Raw genomic sequence first — 12,605 nt, forward strand, 5'->3', positions numbered from 1 at the left:
AGGCAAATGACTTCCCTCAACAAATTCGCAGCTCTCTGGGCCCACACATGCAAAAACCCTACACCTGTATTATTTGGTATAATGACATAACATAATAACGAACGTCAATTATTACATCATTGTCGCAGTACCAGATGTGCGACACTGCTTTCCCCCCGTTAAATGCTACTTAGTTCTGCCTACACTACGTTTGTCCGTCCTCTTTTAGAATACTTCTGCGCGGTGTAGGATCCTTACCAGATATGACTGACGGAGTACATCGAAAAAGTTCAAAGGAAGGCAGTACGTTTTGTATTATCGCGAAATATGGGAGAGAGTGTCGCAGAAATGATACAGGATTTGGGCTGGACATCATTAACGGAAAGGCATTTTTCGTTGCGACGGAATCTTCTCACGAAATACCAGTCAGCAACATTCTCATCCGAATGTGAAAACATTTGGTTGACAACGACCTACATAGGCGTTAACGATCCACGAAAAAATAAGGGAAATCAGAGCTCAAAGATATAGGTGTTCATTGTTTCCGCGTGCTACGAGATTGGAATAACAGAGTATAGTGAAGTGGCTCAATGAACCCTCTGCCAGGCACTTAAATGTGAGTATGTAGATGTAGATGTAGATGTAGATGTCCTCTGGCAGAAAATTTAGCGTAAAGTAATAGTTGTGGTAGCTCAGAGAGCCATTGACTCTGTAACTAGGAGGGAGTGTTGTTCTGAATGAAGTAAGAAAGTATTTAGGTCGCGACATCCGTCTGTGCAAGCAACGTTGGAGGCCCTGAGTCCCGGCGGGGCAGGTCGTTGGCTCCGGCGAGAAGATTAAAAGCTCTAGTTGGCCGGCAGAGGGCAGGAGGGGAGCATTCCTTTCGGCCATTATGTGAACTGTCAAGCGGCCGCGCGTGGAGGCACAGTGGCGGATGTCAAACAAAGGGGTTTGACGGCGCCGTCCTCTCGCATTAAGTAGGCGGAAGCCCTTGTTGGGCCCTCCTTGCAGAGAGACAAAGGCCCGGCTGAGGCGGGGGCGGGACGTGTCTGCCGGAGCAGACTCCCCTGCTGGCGCGCGGCCACTCCGACAGATGAGCAGCGGCGCAGGCCTGCCAACTGATGATGCAGCAGCACTGGCAGGACTTCCGGAATGTCTCCGCCACCCCAGGCATTCTCCGTCCTTCTCAACCTACTGTCTCTGTGTATGTCTCCTGCGCTGGTATATTTGGCGTCAGAACACAGAAGCCGTTACTTGGAAGGGCACTGTCGTAATTTTATTTACTTTCATAGCATTTATTGAGCAACGTCTTGAAGGTGAACATATACAGACGACGAAGCTCTTGTGGATGCCCAAGATTTTAATAATATTGACAATAAAATACACAAAATGTTATAATACAGGGTGTATCAAAAAGAATCATCCAATTTCTAAAAAAAAATCATAACTACGAGGGTAATCCCAAACGTAAAGTCTACTATTTTTTTATATGTACATAGACCTGTTTTTTTCTACAGGTTTACATCAGTTTACAGCTTGAACATTTAGTTATTTTTCGACATAATCTTCTTATGTGTCGCCGGCCGCAACGGCCGAGCGTGTCTAGACGCTTCAGTCTGGAACCGCACGACCACTACGGTCGCAGGTTCGGACCCTGCCTCGGCATGAATGTGTGTGATGTCCTTAAGTTAGTTAGGTCTCAGTAGTTTTAAGTCTAGGGGACTGATGACCTCAGATGTTAAGTCCCATAGTGCTCAGAGCTATTTGAACCATTTTTTCATTTCTCTCGAAGCATTTTTGTAGACGCTGTGGCAGTTTTTGTATGCCAATGTCATACCAGCTCATCGCCATGCTGTTCAGAAAGTTATGACCCTCTTCTTTCACTTCGTCGTCGTAGCTGAATCACTTTCCGGCAAAATGTTCTTTTAACCTAGGTGACAGGTGATAGCCAATGAGCACCAAGTTAGGCCTATAGGGTGGGTGGGTGATTACGTTCCACTGAAACCGTTGCAGGAGAGCTACGGTTTGGCGAGCGATGTGTGGGCGAGCGTTGTCATGGAGAATGTGTACGACCTTGCCCAAGATTCCTCTCCTCCGGTTCTGAATTGCCGTTTGAGTTTTTTCAGAGTCTCACAGTACCTGTCAGCGTTAATTGTCGTCCCAGTGAGCATAAAGTCGCCCAACAATACCCCTTTCCGGTCCCAAAAACGGTTGTGGTGACTCTACCGGCAGCCTGTGTTTCTTTGAATTTCCGCGGCTTTGGCGAAGAGGGATGCCGCTACGGGAGTGATTTTTGCTTTGTCTCGGGTGTAAAGTGGTATGCACAGGTTTCGTCACCCGTGGCAATTAAGTCCAGAAAGTTGTCCTGTTCAGCTGCAAGGCAGTGAAGAAATGCGCGGAAAGCATCAAATTGTTGCCGCATGTTGTCCTCAGTCAGCATTGGTGGCACCAATCTTGCGCACACCTTCCGGTAGTTCAATATTTCCGTCAAAATTTTTTGAGCGGTGCTTCGGGAAACCTAAGGATCCAACATGTAGAGATCTTTCAGGGTGATCCGACGATCCTCACGCATGCTTCAGCACTGTCTCCTCAGAAATTGACGGTCTCCCGCTCCTTTGGTCGTCGTGAATTTCGGTCAGACCAGCTGCTAACTCTCTACACCATTTACGAACATTTGTGACATCCATGCACGACTCACCATACACTTCCGTCAATGGGGGATGGATTTCAATCGGCGCAGTGCCCTTTGCGTTCAAAAACAGAATAACTGCGCGCAATTCGCACTTGGCGGTAACATCCAACGGCTGCCAAGCCAAGACTGAGCGCCTCAGCGCGGCGTGTGTATGTTTACACACAGAGCGTGAAGCACTGTTCATAACAGTGTGACCAAATGCCACACAAACAGAGTTCTGTAGTTATAAAAAATAGGAGACCTTACTTTTGTGAGCGACCGCTACGGTCGCAGGTTCGAATCCTGCCTCGGGCATGGATGTGTGTGATGCCCTTAGGTTAGTTAGGTTTAAGTAGTTCTAGCTTCTAGCGGACTGATGACGTCAGATGTTAAGTACCACAGCGCTCAGTGCCATTTACTTTTGGGATTACCCTTGTATTATGTTGGAAAGAGAGAACTCTCGAGTTTTACATGGTTCCCGCTAGGTAGCAGTAGTGTGTGCCCACTTCAGTTCTAGTAAAAATGCTGCCGGAACATCAGAAAGCGTTTTGTGTTCTACGTTTTGCGCGTGTGTGTCAGTAATAATCGTTCAGCGTGACTTTCGCACTATGTGTAGTGTGGATCCTCCTGCAGCACAGAGCATTAGACGATGGCATGAACAGTTCCGAGAAACAGGTTGCTTATATAAATGCAAATCGCTGAGCCGTTCTCGAGTGTCTGACACAGACGTGAACGCCTCCGCAATAGTTTCACAACGAGTCCGCAGAAATCCGTTTGCCGTGCAGCTCGACAGCTCAGCATGCCCTCCATATCTGTCTGGCGTGTGTTGCGTTGACACATGAATCCATACAAAATTCAGCTAATGCTAGCTCTTCGTGTGGGTGACAAACAAACGACAACGTGTGGAGTTTTGTAATTTCGTTCTTGGGTAGATCGAGGATGACAGTTTTCTTCCACGCTTTCTGTTTAGTGACGCGGGCAACATACCATTTAAATGGAAAAGTGAACCGTCATAATAGGTGATTTTGGGGTACGGAACAACCACATGAAGCTCTATAACATAAGAGAGAATCTGCAAAATTTAATATGTTTTGTGCAGTCTCATGCGAAGAGGTGTATGGTCTATTTTTCTTCGCTGAGAAGACTGTTACAGGAATCACATATCTCTACATATTTGAGAACTTCCTTTTCCCACAGTTGGAGAATGATTCCAAGGACTTCATTTAGCAACAGCATCGCGCACCGCAACACTAGCATCTGGAAGTGCGGGAATTTTTAAAACAAAGGATTACTGAACGATGGATTGTTGGACTAGACCAAATAGTTCAGCCGTACATTACTGGTCTCTTCAAGGTCACTGGACCTGTCTGTATGTGATTATTTCTTGTGGGGGTTTGTAAAAGTCTCCCTTTATGTGCCTCCGTTTCCAACAACAGTGAATGAACCGAGACATCGCACAGTAGCACCTGTGGAAGTTGTTAACTCGAGACACACTCGCTGTCGTGTAGGAGCAATTTGAATACCGCATTGACATATGCCGTGCTTCTTAAAGTGGCATATTGAACACTTATGAAAAGATACGGCAAAACACTTTTTGAGTTTACCGTTCATCAAAAACAAATTTCATGGTATATGTTTATTACTTTCAGAAATATAGACGTACCAAATCGGATGAATCTTTTTGATACACGCTGTATACAGTAACCTATTTACACAATGTTGGAGATACCGGTACCCGTTTGGTGAAACAGCATGTCCTGCTGCATGAAAAAGTATGTAACTTCGTCCTACAGGATTCCCTGACCCTTCGAGGCCTTTGTAAGGGACCGGAGGCTTGTTAACCGCAAACAGACACATCAGGACGATAGGGCGTGTGCTCGAATGTCTCCTACTTGAGTCTGTGTGACAGCTGCGTTATAACATTTGAGATGTGGTGGCATGTGCTATCATGAGGGAGCAGCAGCCCCAATGGCAGTTCGTTTCGAAAAGATATGCTGCCCCATGCACATTTTTCATTCTCTGATGGGTGTATACAGCTATTTGGCATTCAGCAACCAAGAAAAGAATGACAGCACGTTGGTCCTACTAGGACGCATTACGCAATAATATCGCCACAGTTCACGATTCCGCATTTACCGCACGAACGCCTGGAAGCCACGAATGCCACATGTCGGTATTTATATACCCGCAACGGAATCGCGCTTCGGTGGATATAATGTACGTTGCAGCAACCCCCTCAGACGGAAACTTTTTGATCGCCCCATATATGTTGCCCCACCCATGAACCATGGACCTTGCCGTTGGTGGGGAGGCTGGCGTGCCTCAGCGATACAGATGGCCGTGCCGTAGGTGCAACCACAACGGAGGGGTATCTGTTGAGAGGCCAGACAAACATGTGGTTCCTGAAGAGGGGCAGCAGCCTTTTCAGTAGTTGCAGGGGCAACAGTCTGGATGATTGACTGTTCTGGCCTTGTAACATTAACCAAAACGGCCTTGCTGTGCTGGTACTGCGAACGGCTGAAAGCAAGGGGAAACTACGGCCGTAATTTTTCCCGAGGACATGCAGCTCTACTGTATGATTAAATGATGATGGCGTCCTCTTGGGTAAAATATTCCGGAGGTAAAATAGTCCCCCATTCGAATCTCCGGGCGGGGACTACTCAGGAGGACGTCGTTATCAGGAGAAAGAAAACTGGCGTTCTACGGATCGGAGCGTGGAATGTCAGATCCCTTAATCGGGCAGGTAGGTTAGAAAATTTAAAAAGGGAAATGGATAGGTTAAAGTTAGATATAGTGGGAATGAGTGAGGTTCGGTGGCAGGAGAAACAAGACTTTTGGTCAGGTAATTACAGGGTTATAAATACAAAATCAAGTTGGGGTAATGCAGGAGTAGGTTTAATAATGAATAAAAAAATAGGAGTGCGGGTTAGCTACTACAAACAGCATAGTGAACGCATTATTGTGGCCAAGATAGACACAAAGTCCATGCCTACTACAGTAGTACAAGTTTATATGCCAACTACCTCTGCAGATGATGAAGAAATAGATGAAATGTATGACGAGATAAAAGAAATTATTCAGGTAGTGAAGGGAGACGAAAATTTAATAGTCATGGGTGACTGGAATTCGTCAGTAGGAAAAGGGAGAGAAGGAAACATAGTAGGTGAAAATAGATTGGGGGGAAGGAATGAAAGAGGAAGCCGCCTTGTAGAATTTTGCACAGAGCATAACTTAATCATAGCCAACACTTGGTTCAAGAACCATAAAAGAAGGTTGTATACCTGGAAGAATCCTGGAGATACTAAAAGGTATCAGATAGATTATATAATGGTAAGACAGAGATTTAGGAACCAGGTTTTAAATTGTAAGACATTTCCTGGGGCAGATGTGGATTCTGACCACAATCTATTGGTTATGAACTGCAGATTGAAACTGAAGAAACTGCAAAAAGGTGGGAATTTAAGGAGATGGGACCTGGATAAACTGAAAGAACCAGAGGTTGTAGAGAGTTTCAGGGAGAGCATAAGGGAACAATTGACAGGAATGGGGGAAAGAAATACAGTAGAAGAAGAATGGGTAGCTCTGAGGGATGAAGTAGTGAAGGCAGCAGAGGATCAAGTAGGTAAAAAGACGAGGGCTAATAGAAATCCTTGGGTAACAGAAAAAATATTGAATTTAATTGATGAAAGGAGAAAATATAAAAATGCAGTAAATGTAGCAGGCAAAAAGGAATACAAACGTCTCAAAAATGATATCGACAGGAAGTGCAAAATGGCTAAGCAGGGATGGCTAGAGGACAAATGTAAGGATGTAGAGGCTTATCTCACTAGGGGTAAAATAGATACTGCCTACAGGAAAATTAAAGAGACCTTTGGAGAGAAGAGAACCACTTGCATGAATATCAAGAGCTCAGATGGGAACCCAGTTCTAAGCAAAGTAGGGAAGGCAGAAAGGTGGAAGGAGTATATAGAGGGTTTATACAAGGGCGATGTACTTGAGGACAATATTATGGAAATGGAAGAGGATGTAGATGAAGACGAAATGAGAGATAAGATACTGCGTGAAGAGTTTGACAGAGCACTGAAAGACCTGAGTCGAAACAAGGCCCCGGGACTAGACAACATTCCATTTGAACTACTGATGGCCTCGGGAGAGCCAGTCATGAAAAAACTCTACCATCTGGTGAGCACGATGTATGAGACAGGCGAAATACCCTCAGACGTCAAGAAGAATATAATAATTCCAATCCCAAAGAAAGCAGGTGTTGACAGATGTGAAAATTACCGAACTATCAGTTTAATAAGTCACAGCTGCAAAATACTAACGCGAATTCTTTACAGACGAATGGAAAAACTGGTAGAAGCCGACCTCGGGGAAGATCAGTTTGGATTCCGTAGAAATGATGGAACACGTGAGGCAATACTGACCTTACGACTTATCTTAGAAGAAAGATTAAGAAAAGGCAAACCTACGTTTCTAGCATTTGTAGACTTAGAGAAAGCTTTTGACAATGTTAACTGGAATACTCTCTTTCAAATTCTGAAGGTGGCAGGGGTAAAATACAGGGAGCGAAAGGCTATTTACAGTTTGTACAGAAACCAGATGGCAGTTATAAGAGTCGAGGGGCATGAAAGGGAATCAGTGGTTGGGAAAGGAGTAAGACAGGGTTATAGCCTCTCCCCGATTTTATTCAATCTGTATATTGAGCAAGCAGTAAAGGAAACAAAAGAAAATTTCGGAGTAGGTATTAAAATTCATGGAGAAGAAGAAAAAACTTGGAGGTTCGCCGATGACATTGTAATTCTGTCAGAGACAGCAAAGGACTTGGAAGAGCAGTTGAACGGAATGGACAGTGTCTTGAAAGGAGGATATAAGATGAACATCAACAAAAGCAAAACGAGGATAATGGAATGTAGTCAAATTAAGTCGGGTGATGCTGAGGGAATTAGATTAGGAAATGAGGCACTTAAAGTAGTAAAGGAGGTTTGCTATTTAGGGAGTAAAATAACCGATGATGGTCGAAGTAGAGAGGATATAAAATGTAGACTGGCAATGGCAAGGAAAGCGTTTCTCAAGAAGAGGAATTTGTTAACATCGAGTATAGATTTAAGTGTCAGGAAGTCGTTTCTGAAAGTATTTGTATGGAGTGTAGCCATGTATGGAAGTGAAACATGGACGATAACTAGTTTGGACAAGAAGAGAATAGAAGCTTTCGAAATGTGGTGCTACAGAAGAATGCTGAAGATAAGGTGGGTAGATCACGTAACTAATGAGGAGGTATTGAATAGGATTGGGGAGAAGAGAAGTTTGTGGCACAACTTGACCAGAAGAAGGGATCGTTTGGTAGGACATGTTTTGAGGCATCAAGGAATCACCAATTTAGCATTGGAGGGCAGTGTGGAGGGTAAAAATCGTAGAGGGAGACCAAGAGATGAATACACTAAGCAGATTCAGAAGGATGTAGGTTGCAGTAGATACTGGGAGATGAAGAAGCTTGCACAGGATAGAGTAGCATGGAGAGCTGCATCAAACCAGTCTCGGGACTGAAGACCACAACAACAACAACAATATATGTTTCTTTAGGATAACATCTAAACTACTTCAAGTGAAAGCAATATAGTTAATAATTTGTGAACTATATCAGCGACTGACTTTTACAACTTTGAGAACATCATAATTTATTCTCCTCCCTTTCCTTCTTGCAGTTAGTTTTCCTGTCTTACAACGTGCTTCAGCTAGGGACTCTCCATCGTTGTACTATTGTGCGAATCTTCCTCCAAGTGTTTGTACATTGGTGCTTTTCTGAGATCACGCAACAATTAACTTCTATTCCTCCTTCCTCCTCTGATTTCATACACTTTCCCCTTTAATATTTAATGTCGCACATAATTCGTACGCAATATGTGTCCCAGCTAGGACTTTTTCCTCTCTCTGACCATTTCCAATAATGGTCTTTCTTCCGTTATTTTCTTCATTAGTCCTTCATTCTTAAGTCGTCAATCTGCAACTTAAGCATTCTTCTAAACAACAACATTTCAAAAATTTTACGATAACTTTCTAAATCTTTTTTAACTATCGATGGCTCCCTGCTGTGTAATATTTAATTCGGGACATAATAATTTGCAACTCTTCTCCTCAGTTCTACAGGAGCTCTTCTAGATATTAGTAACTGTTTCAACTTTTCAAATGCTCTCTGCCCATAGATATATACCAAATGTTTCTTCTATACAATTTCCGTCGCACGTCATTAAACGTTCCAGGTAGAGATTGGGCTTTGCTTGTTCCAACATGTTTCCAAGAATAATATTTTAACAGGAGATTCCTTCTTGCTTACTGTGTTTACTTTTGTGCTTACTGTCTTTATTTTTGTGCTCTCTGCGTTTATCATCATCCCATACTCCTCGCCTTTTCTAGAATTACTCTTCAACATGTGTTTTAGCTCCTCAGCCAGCACTGCTTGTTCATACAAGTATTTTATAGAATTTATCCTTTCTCCTCCAGTTACAACGCATCCTGCGTCCTCTATCGTCTTATCTGCTTTAGCTCCTCAGCCAGCACTGCTTGTTCATCCAAGTATTTTATAGAATTTACCCTCTCTCCTCCAGTTACAACGCATCCTGCGTCCTCTATCGCCTTATCTGCTTTAGCTCCTCAGCCAGGACTGCTTGTTCATACATGTATTTTACAGAAATTACCCTCTCTCCTCCAGTTACAACGCATCCTGCGTCCTCTATCGCCTTATCTGCTTTAGCTCCTCAGCCAGCACTGCTTGTTCATACAAGTATTTTATAGAATTTATCCTTTCTCCTCCAGTTACAACGCATCCTGCGTCCTCTATCGCCTTATCTGCTTTAGCTCCTCAGCCAGCACTGCTTGTTCATACAAGTATTTTATGGAATTTATCCTTTCTCCTCCAGTTACAACGCATCCTGCGTCCTCTATCGCCTTATCTGCTTTAGCTCCTCAGCCAGCACTGCTTGTTCATCCAAGTATTTTATAGAGTTTACCCTCTCTCCTCCAGTTACAACGCATCCTGCGTCCTCTATCGCCTTATCTGCTTTAGCTCCTCAGCCAGCACTGCTTGTTCATACAAGTATTTTATGGAATTTATCCTTTCTCCTCCAGTTACAACGCATCCTGCGTCCTCTATCGCCTTATCTGCTTTAGCTCCTCAGCCAGCACTGCTTGTTCATACAAGTATTTTATAGAGTTTACCCTCTCTCCTCCAGTTACAACGCATCCTGCGTCCTCTATCGCCCTATCTGCTTTAGCTCCTCAGCCAGCACTGCTTGTTCATCCAAGTATTTTATAGAGTTTACCCTCTCTCCTCCAGTTACAACGCATCCTGCGTCCTCTATCGCCTTATCTGCTTTAGCTCCTCAGCCAGCACTGCTTGTTCATACAAGTATTTTATAGAGTTTACCCTCTCTCCTCCAGTTACAACGCATCCTGCGTCCTCTATCGCCTTATCTGCTTTAGCTCCTCAGCCAGCACTGCTTGTTCATACAAGTATTTTATGGAATTTATCCTTTCTCCTCCAGTTACAACGCATCCTGCGTCCTCTATCGCCTTATCTGCTTTAGCTCCTCAGCCAGGACTGCTTGTTCATACATGTATTTTACAGAATTTATCCTTTCTCCTCCAGTTACAACGCATCCTGCGTCCTCTATCGCCTTATCTGCTTTAGCTCCTCAGCCAGCACTGCTTGTTCATCCAAGTATTTTATAGAGTTTACCCTCTCTCCTCCAGTTACAACGCATCCTGCGTCCTCTATCGCCTTATCTGCTTTAGCTCCTCAGCCAGCACTGCTTGTTCATACAAGTATTTTATGGAATTTATCCTTTCTCCTCCAGTTACAACGCATCCTGCGTCCTCTATCGCCTTATCTGCTTTAGCTCCTCAGCCAGCACTGCTTGTTCATACAAGTATTTTATGGAATTTATCCTTTCTCCTCCAGTTACAACGCATCCTGCGTCCTCTATCGCCTTATCTGCTTTAGCTCCTCAGCCAGGACTGCTTGTTCATACATGTATTTTACAGAATTTATCCTCTCTCCTCCAGTTACAACGCATCCTGCGTCCTCTATCGCCTTATCTGCTTTAGCTCCTCAGCCAGCACTGCTTGTTCATCCAAGTATTTTATAGAGTTTACCCTCTCTCCTCCAGTTACAACGCATCCTGCGTCCTCTATCGCCTTATCTGCTTTAGCTCCTCAGCCAGCACTGCTTGTTCATACAAGTATTTTATGGAATTTATCCTTTCTCCTCCAGTTACAACGCATCCTGCGTCCTCTATCGCCTTATCTGCTTTAGCTCCTCAGCCAGCACTGCTTGTTCATCCAAGTATTTTATAGAGTTTACCCTCTCTCCTCCAGTTACAACGCATCCTGCGTCCTCTATCGCCTTATCTGCTTTAGCTCCTCAGCCAGGACTGCTTGTTCATACATGTATTTTACAGAATTTATCCTCTCTCCTCCAGTTACAACGCATCCTGCGTCCTCTGTCGCCTTATCTGCTTTAGCTCCTCAGCCAGCACTGCTTGTTCACACAAGTATTTTATAGAATTTATCCTTTCTCCTCCAGTTACAACGCATCCTGCGTCCTCTATCGCCTTATCTGCTTTAGCTCCTCAGCCAGGACTGCTTGTTCATACATGTATTTTACAGAATTTATCCTTTCTCCTCCAGTTACAACGCATCCTGCGTCCTCTATCGCCTTATCTGCTTTAGCTCCTCAGCCAGGACTGCTTGTTCATACATGTATTTTACAGAAATTACCCTCTCTCCTCCAGTTACAACGCATCCTGCGTCCTCTGTCGCCTTATCTGCTTTAGCTCCTCAGCCAGCACTGCTTGTTCACACAAGTATTTTATGGAATTTATCCTTTCTCCTCCAGTTACAACGCATCCTGCGTCCTCTATCGCCTTATCTGCTTTAGCTCCTCAGCCAGGACTGCTTGTTCATACATGTATTTTACAGAATTTATCCTTTCTCCTCCAGTTACAACGCATCCTGCGTCCTCTATCGCCTTATCTGCTTTAGCTCCTCAGCCAGCACTGCTTGTTCATACAAGTATTTTATGGAATTTATCCTTTCTCCTCCAGTTACAACGCATCCTGCGTCCTCTATCGCCTTATCTGCTTTAGCTCCTCAGCCAGCACTGCTTGTTCATACAAGTATTTTATGGAATTTATCCTTTCTCCTCCAGTTACAACGCATCCTGCGTCCTCTATCGCCTTATCTGCTTTAGCTCCTCAGCCAGCACTGCTTGTTCATCCAAGTATTTTATAGAGTTTACCCTCTCTCCTCCAGTTACAACGCATCCTGCGTCCTCTATCGCCTTATCTGCTTTAGCTCCTCAGCCAGGACTGCTTGTTCATACATGTATTTTACAGAATTTATCCTCTCTCCTCCAGTTACAACGCATCCTGCGTCCTCTGTCGCCTTATCTGCTTTAGCTCCTCAGCCAGCACTGCTTGTTCACACAAGTATTTTATAGAATTTATCCTTTCTCCTCCAGTTACAACGCATCCTGCGTCCTCTATCGCCTTATCTGCTTTAGCTCCTCAGCCAGCACTGCTTGTTCATACAAGTATTTTATGGAATTTATCCTTTCTCCTCCAGTTACAACGCATCCTGCGTCCTCTATCGCCTTATCTGCTTTAGCTCCTCAGCCAGCACTGCTTGTTCACACAAGTATTTTACAGAATTTATCCTTTCTCCTCCAGTTACAACGCATCCTGCGTCCTCTATCGCCTTATCTGCTTTAGCTCCTCAGCCAGGACTGCTTGTTCATACATGTATTTTACAGAAATTACCCTCTCTCCTCCAGTTACAACGCATCCTGCGTCCTCTGTCGCCTTATCTGCTTTAGCTCCTCAGCCAGCACTGCTTGTTCACACAAGTATTTTATGGAATTTATCCTTTCTCCTCCAGTTACAACGCATCCTGCGTCCTC

The sequence above is a fragment of the Schistocerca cancellata genome, chromosome 5 (assembly GCF_023864275.1).
Source record: "Schistocerca cancellata isolate TAMUIC-IGC-003103 chromosome 5, iqSchCanc2.1, whole genome shotgun sequence".
NCBI lineage: Eukaryota > Metazoa > Arthropoda > Insecta > Orthoptera > Acrididae > Schistocerca > Schistocerca cancellata.